The sequence below is a fragment of the Saccopteryx bilineata genome, chromosome 5, assembly GCF_036850765.1.
Source record: "Saccopteryx bilineata isolate mSacBil1 chromosome 5, mSacBil1_pri_phased_curated, whole genome shotgun sequence".
Classification (NCBI taxonomy): Eukaryota; Metazoa; Chordata; class Mammalia; order Chiroptera; family Emballonuridae; genus Saccopteryx; species Saccopteryx bilineata.
Genome location: NC_089494.1, coordinates 38,626,841 through 38,650,175, shown reverse-complemented (window position 1 = coordinate 38,650,175; position 23,335 = coordinate 38,626,841). Strand labels below are relative to the sequence as shown.

The window sequence follows — 23,335 nt, the reverse complement described above, 5'->3', positions numbered from 1 at the left end:
CTGGTGAGAGGCTGCACAGACTCGTCTCAGAGCATGCATGGCTCCTTTAAGTCCCTTGCCATCAATTGTGGGTCTCACATAATAGCTGACTGTATTAATTTTTTTTCTAAGAATAGACCTCTGTTCTCATATAGTACTGCTCCCTGTACTGGTTACTATGCTTAAAAGAAAGGCACAAAATACTGTATTTGTTCAAAACAAAGAAGGAATCAATTATTAAATCATCCTTTCTAAGAACTCACCAATCTATAAATAAAACATGTTTGGAAAATGAGTATTTTCCTGTCTCTGCTGTTTTTACTTTCAGTAGCATTAATTTGAAAGGTACCATTTCAGCAATATCTTTTTCAAAAAAATTGAGACATACTAACTCACTGGCATTCAAGCTACACTGCTAACCTTTTTTTTTTAAGGAAAGGGAATCTACTCAAGAGAACATGCGCTCATTAAAAATATTTCATAGCATTAATGTTCTCAACAGAAGCTTCTATTTGTGTGATGTTTTTAATGTTGGCTCCATTTGTGCCCACTGTCCACCTGTACAACTATCTAAGGGACAGCTGATGTATAATATGTAAATCACTGCAAAAGAGAATTGCACAGAAAAACCTGGAGTTTAATTATATGCCCTAGGGTATCACTCCCCAAAATACCAATGCTCTGATTGCTTTATCTATTTCGTGAAAGATTTGGAATTTAACTGTCGGACTAAAAGATAATGCTTAGGCCCTGGCCAGTTGGCTCAGTGGTAGAGCATCGGCCTGGCGTGCGGGAGTCCAGGTTCGATTCCTGGCCAGGGCACACAGGAGAAGCGCCCATCTGCTTCTCCACTCCTCCCCCTCTCCTTCCTCTCTGTCTCTCTCTTCCCCTCCCTCAGCCGGGACTCCATGGGAGCAAAGTTGGCCCGGGCACTGGGGGTGGCTCCATGGCCTCTGCCTCAGGTGCTAGAATGGCTCTGGTTGCAACAGAGTGACGCCCCAGATGGGCAGAGCATCACCCCCTGGTGGGCATGCCTGGTGGATCCCGGTCGGGCGCATGCGGGAGTCTGCCTGACTGCCTCCCCATTTCCAACTTCAGAAAAATACAAAAATAAATTAAAAAAAAAAGATAATGCTTAGTTCCTTACAAAAGTGGCATCCGTACCACGTAAGCCTAATCCCCATTGCTTCCCTTGCTCTCCGTGCACCTGCAATGCACAGTCAGGCTGTGGCTGCCGTCCCACTCCTGAAATGCACCAGCTGTCCTCCTCACAGCTTATACAAAGACAATTCCCTCTGTCTACAGCATCCTCTACCCTTCCTCACCTAGTTAGATCCAACTCACCTTTCAGATCTCAATTCAAAAGCCCCCATCCAGCCTTCCCTACTACCCCTCTCACCCCTGAGGTCTCGATGAGATTCCCACATTGCATAGGTTCTTGCAAGTTTCTGCACTTCTTTCCTAGAGCTCTTTTTACAGTTTGTAGACTTTGTGGCTCTTTGATTAATATCTATCTTCCACACCAGACTGTAAGCCCTGTCAGGACAGAGAGACAATGGCTATTTTTTTCTCACTGAATTCTCAGAGCCTAACACAGTATCTAGCATATAGTAGGCACTTAAGTTTTTTGCTGAGTGAATTAATAAGCAAGCCCTATCATGTTCTAATACCCTCCCACAGTAAGTGGGCAGATCAAATAAGCCATGAAGAGGATAAGGAGTCTGTTCTGAAAACTGCCTAGTCAACTGGCTTAGCATAGTGCTTTCAAGTTGATTTCTTCTTGGTGAATTTGCTTTATACTGGTCTGTACTATGATCACGACCCTGATGAAGAATTGGCTCTCAGGTTAGCATAATATGATAGAAGGATTAGCAGCAGCATAGTACAGAAAACCCCAAATAGCAGCAACTTAAACAAGATAGATGTATATTTCTTCCTCACTGTAAACAAGGTCTAAAGAGGAAGTTACCCAGGACTGGTATGGTGGTCTAGTGATAAGGATCCAGGTTTTATCTATGGTAGCATCTACTTCATGCTTCTACCTCATGATCCACAATGGCTGCTCAAATCCAGCCATCCCATCCAATTCTAGGCATCAGGGGAAAAGAAGGGGGAAATGAGGGGTGATGTTCCCCTTTCTGAAAATTTCACACGTAAGTCCCTTAGTCAGAACATAGTCACAGAGCTATACCTAGTGACAAGGGAGGCTAGAAAATAGAGTCGTTATTCCAGGAGAAGCTTATATTAATTACTCATAAAGAAAGGAAGGCTGAAATCTGGGTGGCGATCAGCAGTTTCTGCTATGATTGCAAAAATATTGGAGGGGCCTGGTTTGCTGTACGTGGTAACTGCAGATCTCTCCTCAAGTGGATGTTACCTAAGCAAGTAAGACAGCAAGTAGGAGGAGAAAACCTGCATATTCAACAAGGAAAAGTAATCTGAGCACTGACATGAACTAACTAGTTAGTATCTATGCAGGATAACCAAGTGTCATCAGCATGTGAGTTCTGAAATGTGCTTTTAGTTTTGCTTTGAGTTTATTTTGTATATTCACAAAATTTTTGTAGCATTTACACTGACTCAGAGAGTCAACTTCAAGTTTCACATTGCATATTCCTGCCAGTTCTACTGCTTTAGTAACCAGTCTTTGGGAGTCGGAATCTCTTGATGGGTTTCAGACCCCCTCAAACAAGACATAAAAATGACACCAGATGAACATTTATATAAAAATCAAATGCAACCCATCGGATTCTTCTCAAATGTCTTCAGTGTGGGTTTTCAGTCCAATAAAAGGTTTCTCATTTTTCTGAGAATCTCTCCAACACACTCCCCTGATGTACATTTGGGTCATATCATTTCTACATTTCATAAAATACCAATGGTTGAATTGTTGGTTACAGAAGAAAACTGACATAGAAATATATATTCAGGAAGTAAGTCAAACCAGATTGATATCTTCTTTAAAAAAAAAAAGAGAGTTGTTCAGACTTCAACCGTTAATCTGCCAGCATTTCAGAAATTAAGAGAAAAAGCCAGGCATGAAGCAAGACGGGAATCCCTAAAGCTATTCTAAAAACAGCAATGCAGTGACAGAAGTGACAGTTGCTAGAAGCATAAAGGAAACCTCCACAAAATTGCTGGAGGTGCTACCTCACTTGTTTCCAGCACGTCTTCCCCTGAGGGTGACAAAGCTTTGTGCCCCATTTAGATTCAGTGTGGCTACAGCAGTCTTAAAGCAAGTTTTTTTGATTAACCACAGCAGCATGTGGTATTGTTTTACTATGGATAAAAGTCATCTCAGAAGGACAGATAGGAGGACAGGGTACACTACATAATTTCCAAATTCACAATTTTATGGCCTATTCTCCACCACCACCCCAACACATACCCATCCTCTCTTAAAAGAAAATGCCTGCTCTTTGCAGTCAGGAAATTCTACAACAAGCCAGCCTGTGATCAAAGCCTCTCCATAAGCTTTCCCAAATATATAATCCACAGCTGGCAAAGCCTTAGAAGTGTTGACCATGAATAAATTTGATTTTTGGACTGAAGGTATGCAATGTCTTGTTACGCAACCCACAGTGATTACACATTTGAAGATAATTCCTCCTTTTTCCAAGGTAAATTTTCTCTTTCTGAATCTTGATCCTCTTTATGAAATATACCAAGAGATCAAGCCTAAAAAATTAAAGGGAAATTTCCCATGGCCAGGGCAGACTTTCAGAAAACATAATGTCTTAAAAGGAGAAAAGGAATATACATAGAATTAAATTTATCTTAGTGTGAGAATGCTAAAAGGCACCGCGTGCACACACACACAAGAGGCTTGGTAGTCAAATAAGTTTGGGCAACACTGATTGAAAAATGAAAAAGCCTGCTTCCTTGCAGACCTTCTCAGAGCCTTTAATACTGCCAATCTGTTTATAGATGTTCAAGAGGGGCACAGTAGACAGATTTTCTACTTGAACTCGTGTTCACCAAGCATTACACATGACATATGCCCTGTAATCTATACATTGCAAATGCCGGGCTGTCATCTCTGGGTACAGAAGACTGTGCGTAATTTTAATTCTACTTTCATATTCATCATAATGATTTTATATTGTATTTATAATCTTTAAAAAAAAGTTATAAACACTTTAAGAAAAAATAGTATTTGAATCTATATTATTTTGTTATTTCTAAAAATCACAAGTAACTGAAGGTGAGATGGTCCTTTCTTATAGAAATAGAGGTGCTATTGTTCTTTAAGCTTGTATGCCTCCACTATGCCGGGTTCTAAAATTAGTATGATTAATAAACCAAATATTTACTTTGATGGCTTACTACATGCTGCTGGTGGCCTAAAAGAGAAAAAGAAACTCTTTAAAGATTTTTTCAACTACTAATAAACTAAAGGCTGCAAACATAATAAACATATAATATTAATCTTAAAAAATACATATTCATACTATTGTGCTTTTTCCCCCTAGTCATTAAAAGGTCTCCTTTTAGGTTTAACTTCTTGATTTATTTTTTAATAGTACCCTATATATAAAATCTTACTAGGTGCTTTATAAATAAAATTTTATCAATAGACCCTTAAACTCTACCATTCATTCTTTTATCAATTTATTGTATACCTATTATGTGCCTTGGAAGGTGCTCATTAGTCTCGGAGAATTCAAAGATCCTTCATCATGACTGGTTATTTTACTAGCTAATTATCTAAATAAATTGAATATTTTTACACAATAAAAAACTTAGCATAGAAAATCTAAAGTTATAACAAATATTTTATGATGTAATGTATGGCTTTGTCTTACTTAATTTGTTTCATAATCATAGTAACTTGAACTATCCAGAAAAGTAAAATCAAATTCTAATTTCAGGGCCCTGGCCAATTGGCTCAGCGGTAGAGCATTGGCCTGACATGTGAATGTCCTTGGTTCGATTTCTGGTCAGGGCACACAGGAGAAGCGCCCATCTGCTTTTCCACCCTTCCCCCTCTCCTTTCTCTCTATCTCTCTCTAACCCTCCTGCAGCCAAGGCTCCAGGGGAGCAAAGCTGGCCCAGGTGCTGAGGACGGCTCCATGGCCTCCACCTCAGGCACTAGAATGGCTCTGGTTGCAATGGAGCAACACCCCAGATGAGCAGAGCATCACCCCCTAGTGGGCATGCCAGGTGGATCCTGGTTGGGTACATGTGGGAGCCTGTCTGTCTCTCTGCTTCTCACTTCAGAAAAATACAAAAAAAAATTTCTAATTTCAGCCAAAGGAAAAAATGTTAAATATGCTTAATCGTAAGATTTTCTACCTTTCCAGTTATACCAGGTTTCTCAAAAGACATAGGAAAAGCCAGACATCAAAGTCCATCTTTAGCAAGTCTTCAAACCACTTTCTTGCTGAGGCATTTTTGTCCCCAATTATAACCACAGTGACTAGATTAACTGGCACGGCCATCAATCCGGTTCACCATGAACAAGGGAACCTGACTTCTAATTCCACCAGGCTGTTCTCCCCACAAAGTAAGCTCAGACAGTTCTGGGAATAGCCCCCTTCCTTTCAGGTGGGAGAAAGGTCTAATGGTCAACAGGGCACTAGTATGGGCAGAGGCTGGGACTTGATTCACCTGGCAAGAGAGGCAAAGGTTGTGCTTTTATTTACCTCAATACCCAAAACAATAAATAGTCATTCTACAACTCAAAGGAGAGAAGCCCGGGGAAATTAAGTCAACTGGAAGCCCCAGCACCAGACTTCTCAGTCACTGAGGCTATTCAAGGCCAGATGTAAAGGCCACACAGAGGTACAAGTTCCTTTGCTTCCAGGCTTGAAAAAAGAGGCCTTGGTTTTGTGACTAGCCAAATAAGCTCAATCTTATTTGTTTAGGGAAATTATATTGTCCTGCTCTAATTACACTCTGCTGGGACTATGTTTCTGGAATGTTTTAAGATTTCCTCCAGTCTCACTGCGCAAGGGTTCTATTTTTAAAATAATAATAATAATAATAATTAACAATAGGAGTTCTACGGACTAAAGTGGACCCGTAAAACTAAATTTGAAAAGCTCTTTATTTAGAGAAATTTCCACAAATCAAAGCAAAAAGATAAACTAAGTCTTGTCGCTTTTCAGTATATATTTGCTGTACACACGTTTACCAATATGCAATATGTGTCTAGCTCACACTACTTGTCTTAAGATGTCATTATTCCAACCAAAAGCAGCAAGGAAGACTTTAACACTAGCTTACAAGAACTCTTACAGAGCCTAAGAAACAAGGACCCAAAATTATTGTACAAAAAGTTGAGCCTGAACACTAAATGTTTTCTTAATTGAATCAGTGTTAGTTCAAGTTAGAGGGGCCTTCCTAAAATTAACATATTTAAACACAAGTAAGCCTGACCAGATGGTGGCGCAGTGAATAGAGCATTGACCTGGGACGCTGAGGACCAGGGTTTGAAACCCCGAGGTTGCCAGCTTGAGCACAGGCTCACTAGCTTCATTGCAGGCTCATTCAGCTTGAGTATAGAATCATCAACATGATCCCATGGTCACTGGCTTGAATGTGGGATCATAGACTTGACCCCATACTTGCTGGCCTGAGCCCAAAGGTCACTGGCTTGAAGCCCAAGGTGGCTAGGTTGAGCCCCAGGATACTGGCTTGAGCAAGGGATCACTGGCTCAGCTGGAGCCCCCCCAACAAGGTCTGTACGAGAAGCAATCAATGAACAACTAAAGTGGCGCAACTATGAGTTGATAATTCTCATCTCTCTCCTTTCCTGTCTGTCTCTGTCTCTCTCAAAAAACAAAAAATAGCAACAACAAAAAAATATATATATAAAAAACACAGGAAATATTTGTAAGCCCAAAACAAATGAATTAAGAAATAAAATAGGCCCTGGTCAGTTGGCTCAGTGGTGGTGTCAGCCTGATGTGTGGATGTCCTGGGTTCAATTACTGGTCAGGGCACACACATCTGCTTCTCCACTGCTTCCTTCCCCATCCTTCTCCTCCCACAACCATGGCTTGACTGGTTTGAGTACATGGGTCTGGAGAGTTGAGGATGGTTCTGTGAAGCCTCCGCCTCAGGCACTAAAAAATAGCTCTGTTGTGAGCATGGCCCCATATGGCCTTAGATAGGGGTTGCTGAGTGGATGCCAGCTGGGGCACATGTGGGACTCTATCTCCCCTCCTCTCACTTAGAAAAAAAAAGAAAAGAAAAACAAATAAAATAGCATTACTAATAAACATAGAACTATTGTTACGTTACCCACAAACACAGACACAAGATAACGTATGTATAAAAGTTAGCAAGCAGTCATTACCATCATATTCCAAAATAAAAATCTCCAAATAACCAAATACTCCTCATACATTGGGAGTCATACCTCAAAAGCACAGAGAAATTCAAACCAACTTACATGGCTATAAATCATGTCAAAAGCTTTGATTTGCTTATTATTTCACGCCAGCAGCAACACAAAAAGTAGAGTAACTTTTTAAATGCTTGGACAAGACTCTCTTAAGCAACTACCCATGGTAGAATGAAAAAAAATTGAGATAAATTTACATAACACAAATGCAATGACAAAGAAAAATCAATCCCTACTCTTAATTATTTGATAAAAAAAAATGTATCAACCTCTGGACTGGTCAGTATATAAACAGCAGGCAGTGATTTTTGTTTACTCCCCTGTCTTTCTAAAGGATCACTCAATTATAATATTTCTCTTATTGTCTGCTAACAATTATTTCTATTTGTTGTCACCAAGCATATGTCAGGATAGAGTTGGATCAGAACACCACATACGTTTCACATGTCAGTTGAAATTGTTGCTGGAGAAATAGGTAAATGGAAGAAGGGAAAAATGACACTTATTCTTCACTTTCCCCTTTTTCTAAAAAATTTTAATTTAATGGGATGACATTAATCAATAAGAGTACATAGGTTTCAGGTAAACATTTCTATAGCATTTGAACTTGATTATGTTGTATACCCATCACCCACAGTCAAATCATTTTCCATCACCGTATATTTGTCCCTCTATTACTCCTCCGGGGGCCCCCCTACTCCCTCCCCTTAATCCTCCTCCCCCTGGTAATCATTTCACTTTGATCTATGTCCATGAGTCTGTTTAGATCCCACCTATGTCTGAAATCATATAGTTCTTAGCTTTTTCTGATTTACTTATTTCACTTAATATAATGTTCTCAAGGTCCATCCATATTGTAAATGTCACTATATCATTGTTTCTTATAGTAGTATTCCATTGTATATATAATATGTACCACATCTTCTTTATCCAATCCTCTATAGAGGGACACTTTGGTTGTTTCCATGTCTTGGCCGCTGTGAATAATGCTGTGATGAACATGGGGGTGTATGTGCCTTTATGTATCAATGTTTTTGAGTTTTGCAGGTAGATATCCAGTAGAGGGATTGCTGGGTCAAATGGTCTATTCTTAATCTGAAAATGACATTTACAAAGACAATTTACTAGTCACTTTCTACCCTGAACAAATCTAAAAAATGCCAAGCTTTGGTCTGGCCATTTCTTTAAACTCTACATCTCAAGCAGTAATATTATTTCTTTTTTTTTTTGTATTTTTCTGAAGTTGGAAACAGGGAGGCAGTCAGACAGACTCCTGCATGCGCCCAACCGGGATCCACCCGGCATGCCCACCAGGGGGCGATGCTCTGCCCATCTGGGGCGTTGCTCTGTTGCATCCAGAGCCATTCTAGCGCCTGAGGCAGAGGCCATAGAGCCATCCTCAGTGCCCGGGCCAATTTTGTTCCAATGGATCCTTGGCTGCGGGAGGGGAAGAGAGAGACAGAGAGGAAGGAGAGGGGGAGGGGTGGAGAAGCAGATAGGCGCTTCTTCTGTGTGCCCTGGCCGGGAATCAAACCTGGGACTCCTGCACACCAGGCCGATGCTCTACCACTGAGCCAACTGGCCAGGGTCAAGCAGTAATGTTATTAATTGTCTCGTTAGCTATCCCCTTGTCAAGGTGATCAATCACTCCACTCACAGTAAAACACATGGTTCAGTGGGTGACTTTAGGAGCAGCCAATCTTGAAGATATATACATGTTACTTAAGAAAATAGGTAAAAATTTTAATTCACCAAACAGATAAACTCAAGGACGCTCATTTACCTTACAAAAGTCCTTTTTAATTTTCATCAGGTGCAGCGGTTGAGGGAGACTTGAGAGCAAAGCTGTATGTGGGCTGACTTTTCCCTCACAGTGGAAGAAACTGTGGGGCCGTCACATGAGAATCACCATCCACCACAGGCGGCTGTGACCCCTCAGGACACTGAAAGATCTTTACATTTAGGTAAAATAAAAATGACAAGAAAGTGAATAAAGGCTGATCAAATCAAAGTTGTACCTAAATTCTTCCAGAAACATTTTTAAAGCTAAGAGGGCAAGTGAAATAAAATAAGACTCGCTAATATAGTGCTCAGATATCATGAGACCTCCCCTTTATCTGATTGAAGTTAAAGTAGAAAACTGATAGAAATAAAGTGTGAAAAGGGAGGAATACTTTGGATTCCCCTCTCAATGCTCCATTTCTAATGTTCCATTCTGTCCCCAAACCAGAAAATGACATCAGGAATGTGAACACAATATGGTCACATGAGCCCCAATAAAGACCAGGGTTTTTTTTTGTTTTTTGTATTTTTCTGAAGCTAGAAACGGGGAGAGACAGTCAGTCAGACTCCCGCATGCACCTGGACCGGATCCACCCGGCACGCCCACCAGGGGGCGACGCTCTGCCCCTCCGGGGCGTAGCTCTGCCACGACCAGAGCCACTCTAGCGCCTGGGGCAGAGGCCAAGGAGCCATCCCCAGTGCCCGGGCCATCTTTGCTCCAATGGAGCCTCGCTGCAGGAGGGGAAGAGAGAGACAGAGAGGAAGGAGAGGGGGAGGGGTGGAGAAGCAGATGGGCGCTTGTCCTGTGTGCCCTGGCCGGGAATCGAACCCGGGACTTCTGCACGTCAGACCGACGCTCTACCACTGAGCCAACCGGCCAGGGCCTAAGACCAGGGTTTGATGAAGGAAATGGAAGAAAGAAATGAGGCCAAAGATGAGAGTCAGGTTATGATCCCTGAATAACTCTGCCCTGACGTAAATGATCCCTACATTCTGAAATTATTCTGCCCAGCCATCCCCGTAAAGGGGACTTGAATTCCCAGGCCCCCGGTGCTGTCAAGTATCCTGCTTACACTGCAACGGTCTCTGCAAACCCCCCCTTCAGCTTTTCCCCGCTGTCGCCACCTTGCCCTCATACTGCTGCCAGATTTGTGCTACAGCTCAAACACCTACAGCACAGTTCCCCAGGGTCAGGAGCTATTCTGACTTTATGGCATTCTCTATTTCATCTTCACTATAACACTATGAAATATGTGCAATATTATCGTTCTTTCCATTTCATAGATGAGGAAACTGAAGAACAGAGCGGTTTAGTAATTTACCCAATATTACACAGCTAGAAAGTAGCAGAAACAGAATTGGAACTTAGGTGGTCCAACTCTAAGCCCCATGTTCACAATGTCCATGTTTTAACACCAACAGAAAAAACTCCAAACTCTCCAGCCTAGCAATCAAATATTTCTGTATCTTTCCAGTCTCTTTCCCTCTCTTCCCTTTTGTCCCTTCCTTACTATCTGGTATAGTGCCATTCACAATGCAGTCCTCACCATAAAAATGTGTTGACTGAATGAATGTCTAAGCTAATGAATGGATGGTCAGTTCTAATTTCATTCAAGCATCGTCCTTACTTTCAATGTTACAAAGAAAAAATGTTTCAGCATCTGCCCAGGAAGTCTAATCTCTGAACATGACACCAGGCAACAATGAAATCAGGCAAGAACTTGTTAGGTTAATTGTTCACCTCCTCACTGTCAGCCAGGGCTTCCAAACAAGCCAGCACTAACAGATCTGCATCCTACATGTGCTACAAATCACACTGAAGGCGGGAGCAGAAGTGAGTAGCTGGGCATAGGTTGCTGAAATATGGCTCCCCAGTCTAAAAAACAAATGCCTTACAATTATACCCTTTTGTTCCTTGAAAAAAAAAAATTAGCAAATCTATCATAGGGCGATCATATTGGCAGAAGTCCTGGGTACCTAGAGCAAAATCAATTGCTTTATATATATTAGATTTTGTCTGGTGGCAGCAAGTGGAACAGAGTAAAAACCTAACCTTCATTCATTGTAGTGCTTTACAGATGTAAATCACTTACACATAACCTCCCACACAATGCCCACAGCAACAAGATGAGGCCTTACTGTTATCTCTAATTGATGAGAAAACTGATGTGCAAAGAGAAGTGACGTACCAAAACCACACAACAAAGTGAAGACAGGAACCCAAGCCTCCTCTTTCCAAGCCCAGCTCAACTCAGACCAAGAGTCCAAGCTAAAGAGTGGAGACGCCCAAGGAGAACTGGGAAATGGCTGCCAACGGCCCAGGTCAAGGTTTCTGTGGGCTTAAGGCATTCACTCTGTCAACTTTGCACAGTAAGTAATGGTTCCAGACAGGGCCTCTTCCTCCTCATCATCACCCTTCCCTTTAACACTTAAATGAATAAACTTTATGTAAAGCAGACTGCCCTCATAATGTGGGTGGGCCTCACCCAATCAGATGAAGGTCTGAATAGGACAAAAAAGACCAGACTCCCTGAGCAAGGGGGAACTCCCCAGCAGACTGCCTTGGGGCTGGAACTGTACCCATTCCAGTGAGGGCTCCATCAACTCTCCTGGGTCTCTAGCATGCCACCCATACTGCAGATTTTGGACTTCCCAGTTTCCCCAATCATATGGACCAATTCCCTATACATACACATATATATTCTATTGGCTCTGTTCTGCAGAACCCTAACTAATACAGGGACCAACTTGCAACGATGAATACTGGGGGAGCAGACGTTTGCTACAGATGAAGAAGCTCTCTGGGGGGCTGAGGAGGAACTGAAAGGAGGAGCAGCATGTGGTGCTCATGTGGAGGGAAACACTGGTATATGTACTTTGAGGAATGATGGGGGGTGCTTGACTTAAGTGGAAAATTTTGTTTAGGAAGAACGAACATTTTTAGCTATATAGGGAGAAAGAAAATTCTATAATATGTAATAAAAATGTATATTATATTATTCTTGAAAGTTCTATAATACGTAAGAAAGCTCACTTTGGTTATAAAAATCCCACTAGAAAACACATTTGACAAGTAATTTTTATCAATTTAACCTTCTTAAAATAGGGAAAGATTCATATCATGAAAAAGAAAGAACCTCCCGATTTTGCCACAGCTGTGGAAGAGCCTGTTGGCCACCAGCAGACTTTCATTCAAATGGTACACCAGAGAGTAAAAATTTTTATGACAGCACAAAGGAAAAATACAACATCCTATTTATTTAAGATATATAATTTCAGCAAAAACATCCATTAAAACATATAATCTTTTCATCAGCTGCACTAAAGTTTACTTTTAAACAGATAGTCAAAATACTTAAGCCATAATCCTATCAGGGCTGTGGCTGGATCATCCATCATAGAGTAACAGGTTTACAATCATTCTCACCAAATGTCTACATCATTACAGTATTTATTTTGAGACTATTTTTCATGTTGATAATGGAAAGCATATATCCATTTACATTTCACATTTATTACCAAAGTAGCTTTCAAAGATGTTTATAGGTTCAGCCCTGGCTGGTTGGTTCAGTGCTAGAGCGTCAACTGGAATGTGGAAGTCCCAGGTTCAATTCCCAGTCAGGGCACACAGGAGAAGCGACCATCTGCTCTTCCACCCCTCCCCCTGCCCCTTCTCTCTCTCTCTCTCTCTCTCTCTCTCACTCTCTCTCTCACTCTCTCTTCTCCTCCCACAGCCATGGCTCGATCAATTCAAGGCCAGTCACTGAGGATGGCTCCATGAAGCCTACTCCTTAGGCACTATTAGCTCAGTTGCGAGCTAATAGTGGCCCCATATGGGCAGTGCATCGGCCCCAGGTGGGGGTAGCTGGGTGGATCCCAGTTGGGGCACATGCGGGAATCTATCTCCTCTTCTCTCACTTAAATAAATTTTTAAAAAAAATTTTTTTAAGGTTCTACGTTCAAAATATACAAGACAGGTATTAAAGAAGGTTAAGTTTTAAAAGCATCACTTCTATAATAAAAATTTTACATCTATAATGACAGACTAACAGAAGAATGCTGACTTATTCCATAAATTTTAATCTATTTAGGAAAAACCATTTACTGTAGTGGCATAATACTTAAATTACTACAGCTGACAATAACAATTAAATTTACCCTAGCTATCACTCAGGATGTTTTCATCTACAAATACGAGAACAGACAACTAAAATTAGCTTAAGCAATTTGGCCATTTATCTCTCTTAACAAAATCTCTTGAGGCAGGTGGTTCTAGGCTGAGCCGTCCAGTGCTCGGTGATCTTATCACAGAGCCAGGCTTTTTCCATCTTTCAGTTCTGCCATCCTTGGTTGTTGGCCACCATCCCCTTATAATTGCAAAATGGCTACAACAGCTCCAAACAACACATCACACAATGACATCCAAAGCAGGCAAACAGGAGGCAGGCAGAAGTGAATGAACAGTATCCTATACCTCTCTTTTTCCAAAGGGAAGGAATATCTCTCCTAGAAGCCCCCAACCGACTTTCCATTACATCTATCTCATGGACTAGAACAAAGTCACATGCCCATTCTAAACCAACTTGCACCAAATGGGAATAGGACTGCCTTCATTAACTGAGATGTCCCCCCACCTTATCCTACCATTGGCTGGGCATATTGCAGCCAGGTGCCTGAACAAAATTGGGTAGCTGTCACCAAGGAAGAAAGTGGGATGGGTGGCCCTGGCTGGTTTGCTCAGTGGTAAGCGTCGGCCTGGCATGTGGATATGCCAGGTTCGATTCCCAGTCAGGACATACAGAAGAAGCACTATCTGCTTCTCCACCCCTTCCCTTCTTGTTTCTCTCTCTCTCTCTCCCTCTCTTGCAGCCATGGCTCAATTGGAGTGAGTTGGTCCCAGGCTCTAAGGATGGATCCATGGTCTCCCGTCTCAGGTGCTAAGAAGAGCTCGGTTGCTGAGCAATGGAGCAATATCCCAGATGGGCAGAGCATCACCCCCTAGTAAGATTTCCAGGTAGATGCTGATCGGGGGGACATGTGGGAGTCTGTTTCTGTGCCTCCCTTCCCCTCACTGAATAAAAAAAAAATTTTTTTTTAAGTGAGGCGGGCAATCAAAATTGCCTCCCAAATATGGGTACAGAATAGTAGCTTTAATTGTTGAGTACCTTTAGTACTAGGTACCGTGTTGTGTAGTTTATATGCATTATATCATTTAATTATCACAGTTAAGAATATTATCTCTATTTTCCAGATGAGGAAACCAAGGCACAGAGAGCTTCTTACACCTGGTAAGTGGTAGAAATTAGAGTTTAAATCTAGAAATCTGACCCTACAGCTCACAAAAATTTGGCTATAAGGCTACAAAAATTGTAAAGCAGGAAAAGACAACTGAGGTAGCTAAAAAAGTCATTTTGGGAGCTAAGATAGTAAAAGTAGAAAAGTTGTAAAGTCCATCAGATTTCAAATAAAAGATTTCATTTCACCCATCTTCACTGCATTATGCTGAAATGGAAGGTATAGAAAACTTTATACTTCTCCCTTTTAAATATCTTTCATTATTGCTAAATTTTTTAATGTTTTAAAATTTACATATATTGCCAACACCATAGTAAAAGTATTTCTTGACAATCTTTTTACATATTTCATTATAACGTATGTATATATTGTTCATTTTACTATTCCAAAACTTTCTCTTTATTTCTAGTCTTCCTGAGGATCACTTGAGAGAACAAGAAATAGTCTAATTGTTGACCATCTACATTTTTTCTAATTTTTTGCCATAAGAAATAACAGTACAATACCGTATTTCCCCATGTATAATATAAGACGATCCCATGTATACGACGCACCTTTATCTTGGGGCCCAAAATTTGGGGGGGGGAAATGTATTACATAAAGTTATTGAACTCAAGTTTTATTCATCATGAAATTAATACAACTCCTCATCACTGTCAGAACTCCCATAGATTGTCCTCATCTGTGTCTAATGACGAATCATTGTCTTCAACAATGAGCACAAAAACAAGAGCAAAAAAGTGGGAAAAACAAGTAAAAATAAACTACAACCACTGTATAAGACACACTCATTTTTTAGACCCCAACTTTTTCAGAAAAAAGTGTGTTTTATACATGGGGAAATACGGTAAATGTTTGGTTTGTTGTTTTTCCTTATAGTTTTTTTCTTCTTTAAGAGTTTTTCTTTGGAATAAATTCCAAGGATTGGCATGACTGGGACAAAGGGCCTATCTGTATAACATTTTACATCCACTGTCACTGTAATTTTCAGAACTGAGCTCTAAACACTGCTGCCAGAAAAATAAGAATTGACTCATTTTGCCCTGACTGGGTAGTTAAGTTGGTCAGTGTCATCCTGATACACCCAGGTTGTGAATTTGAACCCAATCAGGGCACATAAAAAAATCACCCAATGGCCCTGGCCGGTTGGCTCAGCGGTAGAGCATCGGCCTGGAGTGCGGGGGACCCGGGTTCGATTCCCGGCCAGGGCACATAGGAGAAGCGCCCATTTGCTTCTCCACCCCTCCCCTCCTTCCTCTCTGTCTCTCTCTTCCCCTCCTGCAGCCGAAGCTCCATTGGAGCAAAGATGGCGCCCGGGCGCTGGGGATGGCTCCTTGGCCTCTGCCCCAGGCGCTAGAGTGGCTCTGGTCGCGGCAGAGCGACGCCCCGGAGGGGCAGAGCATCGCCCCTGGTGGGCGTGCCGGGGGGATCCCAGTCGGGCGCATGCGGGAGTCTGTCTGACTGTCTCTCCCCGTTTCCAGCTTCAGAAAAATAAAAAAATAAAAAATAAAAAAATCACCCAATGAATGCATAAATAAGTGAAACCATAAATTGACATCTGTCTGTCTCTCTTTTTCCCTTTCCTCTTCAAAAGAAGAATTTACTCATTTTCTGAAGTCACATCAGCTTCGTAAATTTTATGTCTCTCTTAATTTAATAGCCATAAAATTATTTCTTTTTTTTTTTTTTTTTTTTTACTTCCATTCCTTTGATTTGGAGTAGAACATTTCTCTACAGGCATGTTTGCAAGTATTTCATCCTATGAAAAATCGGTTCCTATTCTTTGCCAGTTAATCTTTTGGGTTCTTGTTGTTGTGATTCACATATTTCAAAACGAAGTTGATTTCATTTCGTTTCTGCAGACTGTATGTAGACTGAGTGATTGGTTCATTTAGATTTACACTTGGGTGGATCCAAATTCCAGCTCATTTCCCAGACCTCCTGAATATCAACAACTGAGGCATAAATGTCACTCTTAGCTCTAAAAATATGAACACGAATGTTTCTGCGGCTTAATTTTTTCCCCAAATAAATATTAAGATAACTATACTCAAAAGCTCAAAGAGTAATACTAACATTTATATGTCAGTCTTTGTTTTTACAGTTGATCACACTCTGCAGATAAAAGATTATTTTTTCACTGTAGGATAAGAGTCATTATTCCTTTTGTGTTTTTATCCTGAAATTGCTAGGTAGGTGCAAAATCAGAGATGAAAAACAAATCTTCAGATTTCCTATTTTGCTTTAATAGGAAAAATTTCCTCAAAACAACATAAATAATAAAACAATAAACTGTTTAATCTTTTAGCAAAAAAGAAAAAGGCATAAAATACTGTTTATACACTTTTTTCTTTAGGCTCCACAACTCTGCTTCTTATCATCTTCTGTTACCTAAATATTTATTCCCAAACCAAAATCCCTAAGAGAGGCTTTTGAAAATGTATCCGGGCTCCAGGTCTCACAAGTCAAAATCTTTAGGATTATGGCCTGATGATCTATTACATACTTTTAAAATACTGTATTCTCCAAGTTTTCAAACATTTTATCTGTAAAATTCTCATTTAAACTAAATCTTACCAAGAACACTGAGGCTAATATTTATACTCATTTTTAAACCTTGCTGGGTAGCCTGACCAGGTGGTAGCGGAATAAATAGAGCTTTGGACTGGGATACAGAGGACTCAACTTTGAAACCCTGAGGTTGCTGGCTTGATCATGGGATCATAGACAAGACCCCATGGTCGCCGGCTTGAGCCCAAGATCGCTGGCTTGAGCCCAAGATCGCTGGCTTAAACAAAGGGCCGCTTGCTCTGCTGGAGCTCCCTGGTCAATGCACATATGAGAAAGCAATCAATGAACAACTAAGGAGCCACAACGAAGAACTGATGCTTCTCAACTCTCTCCCTTTCTGTCTGTCTGTCCCTATCTGTCCCTCTCTCTGTCTCTCTCTCTCTCTCTCTGTCACACACACAAAAAATCTTGCTGAGCAAAAGATCTGTATTTACTTCTGTTGTATTTTGAAAGAAGCTCTTAAAAGACAACTTATACTTTTAATCTTTTGCCTAAAAATGAGCAAAGGCCACAGACAAGTTTTTTTGTTTTGTTTTGTTTTGTTTTTCCTGAAGCTGGAAACAGGGAGAGACAGTCAGACAGACTCCTGCATGCGCCCCACCGGGATCCACCTGGCACGCCCACCAGGGGGCGATGCTCTGCCCACCAGGGGGCAATGCTCTGCCCCTCCGGGGTGTCGCTCTGTTGCGACCAGAGCCACTCTAGCGCCTGGGGCAGAGGCCAAGGAGCCATCCCCAGCGCCCGGGCCATCTTTGCTCCAATGGAGCCTTGGCTGCGGGAGGGGAAGAGAGAGACAGAGAGGAAGGAGAGGGGGAGGGGTGGAAAAGCAGATGGGCGCTTCTCCTGTGTGCCCTGGCCGGGAATCAAACCTGGGACTTCTGCACGCCAGGCCGACGCTCTACCACTGAGCCAACCGGCCAGGGCCCAGACAAGTATTTTTTACCTTTCGCTCTTTGCCCCAGTACAGTATGGAACGTGTGGCGCTGAGGATCAACACCTGACTGATCCCCGGATGCTCCCCAAAGGAAAGTATTCACAAAGCCTCAGTCCTATTACAAATTGGTGGCTGTTGTCGTTGTTGCTTGTTTGCTTAGAAATGACCAATCGCTCTTGTATGAAGGTGGTGCAACCATGAGCAATTTTATTTTTTCAAACATCTCAATGATTTGGGGAAGTTAGTTTTATCCTTCAGGTAAAATTGAAAGGGGATTACAAAAAACCCAGCTGGCATTCCCAGTTTATCTCTTGGTTGTTTATGAATTCTTGTCAGTGTCTGGCATTATTAGAATCTAAGTCTAAGATGTCAGTAAGTACAGTGGATAGTTTATTAATATATCCAATAATGTCAATATCCACATTATTCTATTACTGTATACTACTGACACGCACACACACACGTACCGTAAGACCTCACTCAACGTTATTGATAGGTTATTGAAACTGAGGTGAAATGACATATAAAAAAATGGATTTTACCATAGGCTAATTGATATAAAGAAGAGTTATGTTCCATCTCACCAGCGTTACAGAGAAACAGCATTGAACAAAATGTTACTCAGGTAGCTGATGTATTCCATGCATGTCAATAACCATAGTTTAATATCTCAATAATGTTGATTTCTGCGTTATTCTATTAATATGAGCTATTCTAGATACATATATGTGGAATAAATATATAGCCTGACCAGGCGGTGGCGCAGTGGATAGAGCGTTGGACTGGGATGCTGAGGACCCAGGTTCGAGACCCCGAGGTCACCAGCTTGAGCGCGGGCTCATCTGGCTTGAGCAAAAAAAAAAAAAAATGCTCACCAGCTTAGACCCAAGGTCGCTGGCTCGAGCAAGGGGTTACTCCGTCTGCTGAAGGCCCACGGTCAAGGCACATATGAGAAAGCAATCAATGAACAACTAAGGTGTCGCAACGAAAAACTGATGATTGATGCTTCTCATCTCTCTCCGTTCCTGTCTGTCTGTCTCTATCTATCCCTCTCTCTGACTCTTTCCTTACTAACTCTAGAGAATTTCCATGTAGGTGTTTAAATCACAGAAAAGCACCTCAGCTGTGGCCTCAGCTGGGTAGAGAAATGGCACAGTGGTTAGAATTTTATCTTCTTTTTGTAGCCCAGGAAAAAAAAAAGTACACTGTGTGAAATGCGAGCATGTCTGTGTGGTGGGTCCTGCCATCAACAAGTAAGTTAACTATTTAAAACACTGTGGCCTCCAGAACTGCCTAAATCTGGAAGCAACACTAATAATTAGTCCAGAGTTTCCTGAGAGATTACATGAATGTTTCTTTGCCCCACCAGTGGGAGTTTCCCGCCCAGTTCTGTAAGACACAGGCAGCAAGCCCTCTGGCTTCATGCAACTAAAACAGCAAAAACACTCAATAACTTACTACAAGGTTTCTTGCTAAACTTCCACCTTCAGTCCGTAATCGGCCAGAAATTCAGTGCTTCCTGAACTATCCAACCAGCAGTAGAGGAGCATATCCCAAATTCAATCACTTTGCTTAGTGCTTATCTTACAAATTCTTGCATATGTTCTACATGAGTCCCTATTGTATGGATGCATTTGTTTTAATATCAAAATTAATGTTTCTTCTAAAACCATAGGGAAAATAGATACTCCAGGAGGCAGCAGTAGACGTATTATAGCACTTCCTATACCCTGTGGGGTGCACACCTACTAACTGTAGCCTTATCCAAAATGCTCTCCTTCCTGGCTGCTAAACACGCCCACAAAGCAAGTTCCTAGGGCCATGTGTACAACACGCTGTGCTGTCCCCAGGTCCTCACCATGGTTAACGGAGCCCTCACTGGTGATCTCCTGTTCAGGGAATGTGCGGAGATGAAGAGAAAATGAGACGTTCTCTCTCTCTCTGGCTGGCCCTTTGGTAGCCAAGTGTTCTACTATGTCTCTGAGGAGTCAGGAAAGGTGGTCCTCAGAGAGAGGAGGCGTGCAGACGCTCAGAGACGCAGCAGAGGGGAGAAGTGGAATGAAACGCTGGCTGCCGGCTGCTGTGGGTGTCCGGCCTGGGGCTGTCCTTCCTGGACTGGGCTCCACCCATCTGGAAGCTCAGCCCCGTGAGCAGGTCACCCAGCACACCACAGAGAACTCCAGTCTAAGAGGCGTGAGCTAAGTGATGAGAAGGGCACAAAGCAGCAGCCCAGGGCCCCATGCACTATAAGGCCAATCACTTCTGCTATGGCCCAACAGCCCTGAGATTAGAAATAGAAAATAAAGACGCGAGGGCAGCACTACCGAATTAACAATCGTGATTGTTAAGGCTCCAATTTAGATACCAACTAGGTATGGATTCTTTCTTGCTCAGCAGGACGGAACCAATCTAACCCGCCTTACCTTAAACTGTCTGTGCTTTGAAATTGAGAACCTGTGAATTATAAGTTATGTATCTAAAAGAAAAGAAAAAAAGGAAGAAGACCGCAGGCCTGTCTTTAGGAGTCTGGTGAACTTCCCTTTCTTCAGGTTGTTACATGCTTTGCTGTTGTCACCGCTGCCCATGTGGCAACCCCCCCTTCTCAGTTGGGCTGCCCCACAGCAGGTGACACATCCGCTGGGGACAAGATGGCTAGAGAAAGTAAAGCTGATAGACTCACAAGGAGTAACAACACACCACTAGTCACACAACGACAACCAGAGCAGGATACCATGCTTACTTAACATAAAGACTGCTAGCAATAAAGAAATGCTTAATCATATCCTTTGCCGTACATTTCAGGAGACCTTCTAAAAGGATAATTACTAAGGGTCATTTAAGAATAATAAGGAATCTCTATCTGGTCTAAATCTAGAAAAATGATTGGAGGAGATTCTTATAATACTCTAAATTTATATATACTTTTTAATGCGGACTTTCTTTTGTATATGTAGATTCACAGAAAATGTATAAATGACCTATAATTTGAGCACATTTTCAAAGCTAAGATACACACCATTTTCACCTATTTCTCTAGTTGGCAGAAGACAAATAAGAATAGAACTTTAAAAGGGAAAGATTTTAGTCTGACCAGGTGGTAGCACAGGCTGATCAGCCTTGGATGCAGAGGACCCAGGTTCAAAACCCCGAGGTGACCAGCTTAAGCGTGGGCTTATCTGGCTTGCGCGTAGGATTCATAGACTTGAACTCCATGGTCACTGGCTTGAAGCCCATGGTCGCTGGTTTGAGCCCAAAATTACTGGCCTGAGCAAAGAGTCACTGTCTCAGCTGGAGCCCCTGGTCAAGGCACATATGAGAAAGCAATCAATGAACAACTAAGGTGCCACATGAGAATTGTTGCTTCTCATCTCTCTCCCTTCCTGTCTGTCTGTCCCTATCTGTCTCTCTCTCTATGTCTCTCTCACTAAGGAAAAAAAAAAAAGAGAAAGATTTCAGATGAAGGATGAGTTTCTAGCAAATACCCAACAAGGTGGTTTCTAAATCACTAGGTATGTGAAATTAAAACAGGACTAGCCCCTTAAATGTCAGGGTCATTATTAGAAAAATATTCCTAACTTTCTATTATGTGTCTTTGGCTGTGTGTCTTTAAAAGACGTTTTAACTTGAAGGCTCCAAAATTTAGATATTCTCCATATTCTGATGGCTTTACAAAGGGTGACATGTAGGCACCACAGAGCAAAAAGATAAGACAATTTGAACACAAGTATATACATCAATGTAACAAAACCAAGGTATATATATATAGTCATTACATCAAGAAATAAATCAGATGGGAATGCATAATCAAATGTCAAAATAACGTAGAGATGTTTTCTCTGAACATATGTACCCTGATTTATCAATGTCACCCCATTAAAATTAATTAAAAAAAAAAGACCTAAACCAGCCTGGGGAAGAGGAAGGGGGGAAATGATAGATGATAGATAGATAGATAGATAGATAGATAGATAATCATGAACCTTAAGTTAAGCATGTACTTTCAGGCTCAAAACTTTTTTTAAATACATTTTAAGATTCATTCCGAAGAAAAATTTGTGTACATACAAATACATTAATCTCGCATAGAATAAATTTAAAACAAAGGCCTAGGTGTTTCAGAAAATGGCACAGGAAAAGAAGGCAGTGCAAGAGTCTGTGCATAAACAGAAGTCAAAGCAGCTCATATTTTAAGCCAATTACTTCCAGTGAAATCTGAGCCAGCCATATGACCCTCATCCAAGACTTTCATGTAGTCCCAATAAATGGCGAACCACGCTGAGAGGGGCTTCCATCTTCTCAGAGACCGCAGAGTAAAGACAAAGTCTAAACAATAGGAGGAAGGAGGAATAACTGGATTCCTGCTGTGGGGACCTCTGCAGGTACAGTAAATAAAAAAGTCAGTAGATATTAGTAAACTTCTAAAAGCAATCCAGTCTTCAGATAAACAGGTAAAGAAACATAATCCAACCCCTAAGAAGAAAATGCATTGCTTGCACAAGTTTAGAGTTTAAGTGCCTTAGCTTGAGCAGATTCTGGGACTCGTTAGGAGGAGGCTGGCATAACCACATGGATGTTTTTCAAGTCAAGGTGATGAACTCTCTTTTAGGTCATTCTGGACCAAAGGAAATCAGTTGACCGAATGTGACTACCGTGTAGGCTCACCTGGAAAAGCTGGATGTTTGTCAGTTCAATAAGATTTGACAATAGTTTTCAGAGGTATACTTTTAAAAACAAAGGCACACAGAGAAGTTTTTGTACTTGATAAAACCAAGAGAATCAACACAACAGTACTCGTCAGCATTTCGCTAATTTATTAGAAATCTTGAGGAAAAACAGTCATGACTTTCTTCAGTTCCATTTACCTTCTCTTTTATTTTTAGTATCCGAAAACTATTTCTTCTTTTTACACAAATATTTTTTACTGTGGCAAAATATACGTTACATAAAATTTAGCATTTTAACCATTTTTAAGTGTAAAATTCAAGGGCATTAAATACATTCACATTGTTATGCAACCATCACCAACATCTCCAGAACTTTTTCAGCATCCCTTGTGGAAACTGCACCAACTGACCACTCAGTCCCCTGTTCTCCTCCCCTTAACTCTTAGTTACCACTATTCTACTTTCTGTTCTATGAATCTGACTACTCCAGGTGCTGTATATAACTGAGACCAAAAAATATTTGGCCTTTTTTGTCTGGTTTATTTCACTTAGCATAATGTTTTCAAGATTCGTTCATGTTGTAGCATGTATCAGAGCTTCATTCTTTCTTAAGGCCAAATAATATTCCACTGTATGGATATACCACATTTCGTTTATCCATTCATTTGTTGATAGACATCTGAGTTGTTTTCATCTTTTGGCTATTGTGATACTGCTGCTGTGATCTGGAATACAACTATTAGTTCAAGTATCTGCTTT

The 23,335-nt window shown here is 41.2% G+C and overlaps 1 protein-coding gene and 1 non-coding gene across 13 annotated transcripts in view; both read right to left on the bottom strand.

The window, feature by feature from the left end:
* ANKRD44 (ankyrin repeat domain 44) overlaps window positions 1-23,335 on the bottom strand; it is a 354,643-nt gene that overhangs the window by 277,126 nt on the left and 54,182 nt on the right. The gene's annotated exons all lie outside the window — the stretch shown is intronic.
* On the bottom strand, window positions 9,921-9,996 carry TRNAV-GAC (transfer RNA valine (anticodon GAC)). The gene has a single exon. It is a non-coding gene; the product is annotated as a tRNA-Val (tRNA).